This window comes from Drosophila sechellia, chromosome 2L, assembly GCF_004382195.2.
Source record: "Drosophila sechellia strain sech25 chromosome 2L, ASM438219v1, whole genome shotgun sequence".
NCBI lineage: Eukaryota > Metazoa > Arthropoda > Insecta > Diptera > Drosophilidae > Drosophila > Drosophila sechellia.
Window position 1 is genome coordinate 8,559,413 of NC_045949.1, and position 11,405 is coordinate 8,570,817.

Genomic DNA, 11,405 nt, shown 5'->3' on the forward strand with positions numbered 1-11,405 from the left:
TTAACACTAATGTTTGTGCAGAATGTTAACGGGAATGTAAGCCGGTTAACAGCGCCTAACAATTGTGAAACTTATTAAATGAATATAAATTTACATTGATATGTTTCAAAAAACTATAATAATCACGCGAGTATTAGTTAAAAGCAGAGAATCTGTATTTGCAGCAGTACTGATATCTATTTTAAAAACAATTTAAGATAACAAATAAGCAAAATATATTTTAAGAGTTTAGATTTTCGGTGTCTGCTTGTTCCGTGTATATTTGGGTAAGCTAGTAAATAATATAATTTGTCGAGAAAAAGTTACATTCGCGTATAACAGTTCAAATATAATTATGTGCGACGCTGCCATCCTAATTTAAGCAGATAACTGACCTTGCCATCTTAATAGATGTGGATTAGTAACGTTGCCACCACAACTATAGGGACTTGTACTCGATTGTAATCGATGGTTGTTGTCTTGGGTGCATGTAGAAGTTAGCATAAAGAGAATTCTTACACTGTTTTTGTGTTAACATTAACATTTCAATAACATTGTAAGATAATGTTAGGCAACAGTATCAGTATCACTTTTTACAAAAGAAAGAAAACATATTTACAACTATGTTATGTATGCCGATCTACCTTTTGCTAATAATTTAATATTATTTTAAAACTCTGACACGCTGTCTATATCTGCATTATTATAAATGTAATGTTGTATTAACAGAATACGGCACGTGCAATTACAAATTTGTTTTTTAAGATAATAGAAGAATTACGAAACTCTTAATGTTCCTTTTTTAAATGAAAAATGTCTTTTTGCATAATTCTTATTTGCTAAATTTATATAATTTAGATCTGGAAGTGCCATTTTCAAGTGGTATCCAGAATTAAGTGTTTGTGTCTACTCATATCTGAGAAATTGCATGAAGACTTGTAATATTTGGCTCCTCTGCTGATTTACGTATATTTTTAAAATACAATTAAACGATTTGCCTGCAAGTGTTGCAGTAATGGATGGACCCAGAAGTGTTTGCTTTTTAATTGGCAATTTCCTAATGGCGAAATGCGTTTTGCACCTGCTTTAAATGCCACCTTGGCGTATTGTTTTGGCTTAATTTAAATTACCTGTTTGAGTAATACACAGTCTCAGCCACGGGCTGCAACAATAATAACGCGACTCTCAACTCATTATGCATTGTTTATTGCCACTCAAAGTAGCATTTTCACCCTCTTTCCAGCGTTTTCCGAGCACTGCAGCATTACTCTTAATGCATGTGCAACAATAGGAAACTCCACTCCCACTTTACTTCGCCCACGAAACTCTTCTTGTGCACTGATATTTTGCTTTTCGCAGAAGCAGTCGGAAAAACGGCAGCATTTTCCTTAACGTTTTCTTATAAATAGATAGGAAGTATACATAAAAAAAATACATAAAAAGCTTATTGCATATATAAATTATGAATCCGCAACTTATAAATAATTGCTGGTTAAATAATAGAAAATCCTTAAAAATCACTTTTGCTAGCAAAAATAGCTTTTCACTCGGTCCTGTAACCTCAGTTAATGCATGGCTCAATTTTCCTAGAAATTGGGATTTTCCCGATAGCTTCCCTCGCAGCAGTAGGAGCCGTGCAGCCACCGGATTTATATTGGCACTTCCAGGTGTTCCTGGATGGCAAGTCAAGGGTGGCACTTCATTATGCACATTAAGATACAAGTTCTTTTCGCACTGACGAGGTGGTATCTTAACTTAATTTAACCAACTAGGGGACAGCGGGGGGTCCTCGGGGTGGACGGGTGTTCCGTGTGTGCCGCTAATGGCCTTAATAAAAAATGCAACATTTTGATTTAATTTAATTGAAATTCACGCCACTCGAGCAACTCCATTAGGCAGAAACGTGTCCGACGTCAAGGATGCAGATGATGGCAGCGTCGAGGAAATCAAATTACCCAGCGGCAGTGGCTCTAGTGTGCGAAAAGGGGGGCGGCGGTGTCATGCCGCTGGGGGCGGGACTGGGGGCGTGGCCGTTGCCGTGGCTTGTAGCAACTCAAATAAATATTGTCAAAACACTTGTCAAATGGCTAAACAATGGGGCTGGGACGTGGTCAGAGCACGGTGCACTCTTCGTTTCCAAAAAAGGGCGATACCAATTGATACTACACTCGGAGAAATTATGCTTTTTATATCAGAATATATTGTGCCTGTCAATTTCCTAGATTAATACCACTTATTAAAGACTTCTTCGAGTGTAAGGCGGTAGTGGGTAAAAAGTGAAACTGGAACTGTGCGCAAATCAATTTGATTCGATTTAAATTTAAAAGCATCTGCACACAGGCATTCATCACCTCCATCACTTGGACAATACCACCCAGAACTCAGTGCCCAGTTCCAGGGACCCAGCACCCAGTTCCTTCGTCACCATCAGCCCTATCCATTTGCCATCCTCAGCGATCTTGAGAGTGATTTTCATGTCGGGGTCACGTGCCGCAGACGCGTGCCACTGACATAAGTTTTCAGTTCTAGATTCACAGCTCTCCGCCGAGTTCGAGGAAAACAGGGGACTTGGAATTAAGTCGCACCACAACCACAAGGCAGCAAAAAAAAAAATGGTCGACACTTTTCAGTGGGTGTTTTTGCTCGAGCGACTTGTTTGATTTAGTTAAGTTATCAGTTTAATTGTATTAGCCAAAAAGATTTACTTTTTTTCTTAATTCTGCACGCGTGTGTGTGCTGATTAAAATGTATTTATGTAGTATAGCTACAAACAGTTGGAAACGCCTTAATCTGCAAAGTGTGGCGGTGACATGGTTGAATAATCAATATAATTACCAGATTTCGCATGCAATGAGATTGTATATTTTAAAATTATTGTATGTACTTGCTTAATTGCTTAAACGGAGTTTTGATGAGTAACCTATGGTAATATCTTCCCATTTCTTTGTTACCAATTGTGGCTCCTTTACTCCTGGCCACCTGAACCGCAGCATTTCCCACGGTTAACTTAACCGATTTGTCCAATCGAAGGCGCCAGCCACACAGTGGCCAAGTACATCCTGTTCACCTGTTCACCTGGAGCCCCGTCGCTTTGGAAGTTCTCCAAACTTTGGATCAAATCAGCCGTGGAGGTGTCAGTGTACAAAGGACGCGCCCTGACACGCGTCTGACGTTTATTGGTGCCCTCCAGCTGCAGCGAAAAGTTTTCCCGGGCGAAAAGCCTTTCAAGGAAAAGCCACATGTGGAAATTGTAGACGACAAGCAGACACAACACAAGACACAAAAATACGCAAGAATGGTTGCCCAACTGGGTCGCACCGAAGATAGAAGCACTCCTAAGAATTCAGGAAAATATATACATTAAATAATATCATTAAGATAACTTTTAAAATTAAAAAAAAATGATGAATCCCAACACTGCTTACCATTTTAAAAGTAATCTACTTGATTTTGTAATAGTTTGAACTCAAATGAAGGGCATCGAAAATCTCCAGAGAGTTTCAACTTTTTTTTTTCGTGATAGCAGGCATGGTCGCGATTTGTATTTTTGTGTAAATATTTTCGTGTCAATATTGCAAAAGTAAACATGGACTGAGGACAAAGTGGGGGGTCCTTTTAAGTGCTGCCCTTTAGGCAGCTGGCAAGTGGGTTTAAAATTTCCCATGTCCATTTTGTGGCATTCGCCGCGCTTGGCGTCAACTTGTCCCAGCATTTCGGCTTGGCTTTCTGCTCGCCAAATATTTGAAGTGTTTCAGATTTCAGAAAAAAGAAACTGAAAATTAAAACACAATTTTTGCTTTCTTTAAAGTGTTTTTTCGTCGCCATCCCCTACGCCCAAAAAAAAAAGAAACTACCCCCTCATTTCCACCAAGGAATCTCCTTTTGGGACACCGAGTGTTGCCAACTCATTCAATGATTTCTGGTTTGCAGCAATTTTTATTTTCTACTTTTGCCCCGTGGAGGGTTTTTGTTTCAAGTCGACTGGGTGGGTGGGCGTTGGGCGGTGAGGGGCGGCAAGGACTGCGAGGCGTGGCACACTCGAGTGCGTGCTTGAAAATACAAAAATTTCACTGCATTTCGCGTTATTAACACGTAGGTGCCAAGAACCCTCGCGGCTTCGGGTTACCAGCGGATTCGCGGCTGTGGAGCGGGTTAAGGGTGGTCCATGCACTAAAAAAAAAAAAAAAAATATATATATATATTCATAAAAAATATTTTAAGAAATTAAAATCCTCCTCAGGGGCTTTTCAATTGCGATCCCAAGCAATATTATGATACAACTCCAATATGGTACATGAGTTATTCCAAGTGGTGTTTAATACCATGAAAATATTGCTAAAATATTATGTGATGTTTAAAGCAAAATGTGGCACCTTACTTATTTTGTTTTTTTCTTTACAAGCTGTTTGATTTATTTAAAATTTATTTATTTAAACATTTGCAGTGTGGCTGATCCGCTGACACCGTGTAATAAGGAGTTTTCATGGCCCCTTGAACGCTCACGCTTACCAAGCGAGGACATTTTAATTGAGAGTGTTGCGAGGAAGGACGACGCCGCTGATGTCGATGATGGCGGTTGGCGCGGTACTTGGCCAGCTGCCGCTCCTTCTTCCGCTCGTTCCGCTTCTCTGGAGCGCCTCAAGTGCGGTCCGACGTCCTCGGTACTCGGCACTCGGCGCCATTCCTCCTTGGATTTGGCCAAATGGTTGGGCTGCGGGGTCTGCCTTTCTGCTCAGGTGTTGATGGATGAAAATTCTGAGGGCAACTGCTGAGTGGCGGACACTTGGACGACAAACCGGTGTATTCAGAGTTAGCCATGGATAAGATCCTGGAAGTTAACCGTAGTTTACGAAACCCAAGCCAAGCTTAACTGCGAGAATTAATTCCCTTGTCTAGAGCGGAAATTAAGTAATGTATTAATATATTTTATAATTTTACTATGCTAAGTTTACCCTCTTTCTTCACTGCATCATATAGACATCACTTTGTAGAATATTCCTTAAACTTTGCTTTAAAGTTAGGTATAATTATAAAGAAGTTCAACTTTTGAGCTATTTTATTAGTATATTAGTCAAATTAGGCGAATCCCTAAAAAAGCTGCGAAATGATTTCCTATTTAAATAATATTAATGATAACTTTACAGCCACATCCCTTTGCATTTCTGATTGGGTTAATAAATATGCCTAAATAGTGTGAGAAAACAAAAACAACACGAACAAGCAGGCCAAGAGCAATTCATAAGTAATTTCCATTTTGGGACCAAGAGGAAAGACATCATTAATTCGCCCTCTGGGGAAATCGGGGGAAGGGGGAAGCGACAATTGCCAAAAATATTTACAGGCAAAACAGAAGCTGGCACAACAACAATCAGCCACCCCAAACCCACCCACTCCTTCCGGCTGCCCACCCACCAAACCCACCCACTCACCCACCCACTCACTTTAAGTTCGTTCCCAGCGGAGCAAAAGAAGTCGAAATGAAATCAGCAGAAAATTCAATGAGCAGCAAGGAGTGGCATGAGTTCTCGATTCGGCTTCGGCTACACTGGAAATAAAACCATTTAATAGTTGAGCATAGTTCTGTCTTCCCTTGGTTCTGAAAAGTTTAATGAAAATGATAGGTATTATATTTAAACAAATTATTTAAAAATATTATAATCCCAATTTTCTGAGATAGAGATATGTATGAATTTCTTATATTTTTATCCTTTATTATAAATATAAATGTAACATATAAAAATACTCATTTTTTTCGGTGCATTGTTCTCTTGGAGTTTTCCAGTGATATCAGGCAGTCAGACGCCCTGTCGTCGGTGGTTGATGGCTGCAATTGATGGCTGGCAGGCAACCGCTGCCCCACCCACCCAAAACTCCGACCCGCCGCCGCCCACATCGTTTGGCTAGCGAAGGGGTTGTGATGCCAGGACCTTCCTATTTGCGTGTGTGTGTGTGCGTATCAGCTGCTTAAGCCAGAATTTTGGGGGAGTTCGGCATGGCACTAGATGTTAGGAGAGTGCGGTGCGGGGGTGACGTGCAAATGCCAGAAAAATATTATGTGACATGATAAATATTGCACACAGGGGGATTTTTCGAGGCTATAAACGAGGATACAGCCGTTGTTGTTGTCAGCATCATTGCCGAAATAATATGACAGATTCATTCATGAACCTGATGAGGATGGCGATAAGTTGTTGCTGTGGTTTCGCATCTTCTGCCAGCTGCGGCGGCACTGGGTGTTACTTGTGGGTGTATCCTTGTGGGTTATGCAAATTGCGAGGGATTGATATGCGTACCGCTTTGGGTTTGGGTGTGCCTAGAACGGTGGGCTGTCAAAAATATAGATTTGAAATTGACCAAGTCCTTAAAGAAGATTTTATTAATTGGATTTTCTTAAGCTTCTAAAGAATATTGAAGAACACTTAATTCGCGGATAGATTCAAAGTAAACTATATATATTTAAGAAATAAACAATATAAACTTGGACCATTAAAACCCTATTTTGTTTTTAAATCCTGTTCAAAAATCAGTTTATCATCAAAAGAAATTTTAATCACATTCGTCATAAAATAAATGTATAAAAATGAAAAGGTCATAGTTAATAAATTGAAACTGTGAAAATAGGATGTTTAAAGAGGCGTTGGGTGATTAATGGGGGATCCCCTTCAGGAAGCCACTTCGCATTGCCATCCCAATAACCTTTGGCCATGTCTGCGGGTCCTGGCCTCCCGACTCGGAAGTGCCCAAAAAATAAAAGGAACGAGAAACCAAACAAACAAAATTGGCGGACGCGGGGCGGAGATGGGCGTGGGTGGGTGTGAGGGAATCCTTTTGTTCTTATTGGAGCACGCGCTGCCAAATGCCAATACAAATGGCGCAAAAAAGGACGCGCAGAGCAGTGGCAGAGAAAAAAAACGGAAGGGAGAAAAAGTTACTCAGGGTTGCAACCACTTTGAAGTGTTGCTGTTTGCTCTGCTCCCTGTTGGCGGGGATTTCGTCCTTAAACATGCGCACTAAACGCTAATAGTTTTCCCTTCGCCCCACCAAAAAAAAAACCACCCCAGACAAATGGAGCTGCTCCATTTTGTTGCGACTGCGGGGAGGCTTTAAGAATATTCAATCTTAAAATGTCCGGCGAACTGTCTCGTAAAATATTCGAAAATTGCATTCATTAATGTCCATGTTCACTGATTCGGGAGGGAGCTGTTGTTTACTTCCTGTGCCCGCAAGATTGATTCACAGCGTGACCAAAGGTCCTGCAACAAAATTATTCACGCATCTCCGTCCTGGACATGCAAGCGGTCGAGAATCATGAAAAGGACGAAAAAAATGGACACGTGCGCTCCCTGATTTTTTACGACTACTTGGCTTTCGGGCAGGAGGAGCTCGGTGAGTGGTGGAAAGAGCTGTTTACGAGGGTGTTGTACACGATTTAATATCCTTGACCCGCGGAGCAGTCGGCGAGCTTCATCAACCTGAAGTTCTGCAAAAGTAAGTATTTATTGGAATAACATATAACTACTACTTTACACATAACTACTACTTTATGATTTAAATATTATAAAATCTTAAAGTATCATTCTATAGTTTATAGTTTTTTTTTAAGAATTAAACACAAAGCTAATAGCTAATTAATATTCTTGACATTAAATGACTTCACTTTTCTCTGTTTTTATTTAGTTTGTCATTCTTAAATATAAATAATACTTAATACTTTATAATGAAAAGTTTCCATACTATCCTCTACTCTATGTTAATTCCCTAACCTTTTGGACACACTTACGGACAAATTGAAAAACAAATAACAACCCAAAAAATTGCATTCCATAAAAAACAACCAGAAAACTGGGCGTTTCCGGTACCCGCAATAACTGTCAAATATCAATGTGCCCACAAGAGAAAAAAAAAACAGCAAGAAATGTCATAAATAAATACATTTATGTAGGACAATAAAAATAAAATCCAATAAAAATTGCCTTTCCTGTGGGCCGCCCCTCAAGGAATTCAACTTATGAACAAAAAGGATGTGAAATGAAAAGGCAAAATATATTAAATGTTTTTACATGCAATTGAATAGGTGAAAGACCCGCATACTCGAATGGAGGTCAAGTTCAGTGATAGATTCAATGGATTTAATTAGATCAGATTTATGCATAAGTTTTGGGTAGGAATGAAACGATATTTTCCTTTATTTTGCCCGCATTTGCCGGTCTTAAATATTTTGGAGCAATTGTATAATTATTAGCTTGCAGTTAGATTTAAGAAGGCAAATGACACATTACCTCAGTGACCCTAGTTTCATAAATACAAGACACCCCTACCAAGGAGTCCATTTGTTTGCTCCAGACTAATGATGTTGGTTGGAAATTCGTATTCAATAGGGGGTTGTATATGCCAACAATAAATTTAATTATCGTTAATCTTCGATAATTTGCCATGAGAAAATGCTCAGTTGGTTCGGTTTGGATCGTTTTCAATGATAATTTATGTGTTTGCCTGCTTAGTAGATGGAATATGAGATAAATTGTCTCATCAGGGAATCATAATAGAATCAAGTATATATATAATCTAATTTTTTGTTAATAATCGACCTTTTTAATGGGGAAATTTAAATGTGTACCTGACCAAAACCCTTAAAATCCCGTTTTATCAATCAATGAATTTATTGTCAAATGAAATGCAGACATATGACGGCCAAATCAAAACAGTTCAATTAATCATACGGCTCAGAGCAGATCGCAGATAAGTCAGCACGTTGAATAATCAGCTTTGAGCCAGATTATTTGGCCTAGGTTAGGGTGGTTATGTTTTCGATTAAAACACACTACACGGCAGTCGATAAGCTACACGTATTTACATACACTCAGATCCAGACGTACATACATCAAAGCGAGAAATCCAACCGGGGAAACTTGACATTTTGCACTTGGTCAAGCAGAGAGCGTTGGGGAATCGGGTAAATTGTGGCAGGCGGACATCTGAAGGGGTTTGTGCAACTTATGGCGACATCGATAGGACAAATAGCAAAAAAACAGGAGAGAAACCCCTAAACCTAAACCCCTAAAAAGCGGGAAAGGCGGACTGAACCACTCGACAAGCTGTTGGCACACATAGAACGTGCTGAAAGCCCAAAGACACTCGAAAGTATGCTACAGTTGCCGGCAAATGTCTCCACACACACAGACACACAAACACACAGAGACGCACACATACAGAAGCACACTTTAGGACTCGTTCCCAATCCCATTCTTTGCTCCAATCCAAAAACCACGACACCCATTCCCAAAAGTTGCTTGTCATTTATCTTCGCCGGTTTTTTTTATTTTGTTTGTTGCCGGGGTCTAACGAGAAATGTCGAGCAGCCCAAAGTTTGTTGCCTCGCTTTTTTTTTATCTTTTACAATTAGAAGCGATGTCCCTGCGTTTTCCATATATTTACAGAGTGAGAAAAGTTTTTATATTCCTGAAAAACTTAAGAAGAAATATTAGGGGAGGCACCGCTCAAAGGAAATATTGAAACTCATGCTATTGTGATTCTATTAATAAAAAACCAATCATAATTGAGTTTAGCACACAAAAACAAGAACTTATTTTCATTGATTTGTTATGAATTTTTGCAAGTGTTTTTTCGGGATATATATATTTGTTTCTCCTCCGTATTTTTTTCGACCCTTGGTCAGACAAATGCATTTTTGGCTGCTTTCCCCCTCTCAGTTAGCTTGTGATTAAGGAAGGAAATTGTTTTGGACAACGCACAAAACAAATAACGCTCCTGGGGTCGTCCTGATTTTGGAGGAGGATGTTTTTTCGTTCTTATCGCCCAAGTAGCATCATTTAACTGCTGTCTGTGGTCGGTTTTCCTTTTTTTTTTTAGTATTATTTGGTTTTCATGTTTTTTCTGGTTCTCAATTGCTGGGCATTGCAATTTGTCGTGATGAATGTTAGCAATAATTGTTCGAGGTAATATTGTGTAATGTATATTTATTGATTTTGAAATAGGGGTGCGCTTGTATATGAGCGCTATTTGAGTGTTTATATACCCTTCTATAACTACACTCTATACTTCTTTTAAATTTGATTGTTTTCTGTTCCTGTGACCCTGCAAACAAAGGTATATCGGACAATGAAATCATTTGGCCTAAAACCACTAATTGGCATATGGATTTGTGGTCTCCTTGTCACACCGATGTAAACAGGTTGCCGGAGTAACTGGAGATGTACGATCTTAACTTTCGTGATGGGGTGGCCGCATATTTTTATTTGGGTGGATGAAGCTGTGAGGTACGCAGGACCCAAACCCAGATAATTACATAATCAGGAACGTTAAAAAACGGCCATTGTCAGTCAGGCGGGGCAAACGGGTGAAGTGACATTTTGTGGTTAAGCAATTTCGTCCCTTTTTTGGCGAGGGAGTTTACTGCGCCTGGCAACGAACGCACAATTTATAATTGTCAAGGGAATGTCCGACGAACGAACGCGGGGATGGGTCATGCCAGTGCTGATTTATGGAATTTAATAAATTTCCACAGATTTTAATCGCTTGTAATTATACGAAAAGAAGCACGCCGGCAACAATAGCGGAGAGGGAAAAATGATATTGTACAAATTTCAATTAAAATTAAGAACGAAATCAGCGACAGGTGAAGTCCAGGAACAGTTGGTGCGGCCTCCCTGAATTTGATTGGTTTTTTCCAGCTTTCGATTCGTGTGTGTGTTTCAATGTGGTCATTTTCAATTCAATTTCCCAGCCAAACATTTCCTCTTATTTTTATTTCATTATGCTGGCCATATATGTGTGTGCAGTTGCGGAGATAAAATTAAAGTATTTTAAAAATCGAATTGAGGTATATCGCTTTTGGAACTCAACATGAAGGACACGATTTTAAAGTTAAAAGTATACATTGATGGGGCTGGGTTAATTATTAAAGGGGGGAACTATTATGTTGACAGTGACTGTAGTCGTGCAGTTTTTCCAGACTTTGAGGTCGCTCACTGGTAGTTGTTATTGTATAGTATTATAGAGACTCTCATATCCTTACCATTGGCAGTCGCAGATTGATTTACCCCCACACTCCGCTCGTCAGCGATCTGTGTTTTTTGTATTTCCTTGGCGACATACTGGCCCACCCACGGGACTCGAGTTTTTATCCAACTTCAAAGGACTTTCGGCCGCTGCTGAGCCTCAAGTGTCCTTGCAGTATGTCCTGCGCCGGCTTATGCGACATTTTTTTTTTCTCATTTATGTAGCGTTTCTCGGGCTTCGGCTCTCTGATTTCATTTTTTGTTTTCTTCTCCGAAAGAGGATGAGTGGGCCTCAAATTGATGGCCCAAAAACGATGAAGAATAAGCCCTCAAGAGGTGTGGCAGAGTCGGCACTTTTGCGGCTGCCACATATTAGATTTGGTCGGTGAGGCTGCCAAATTGGATAGA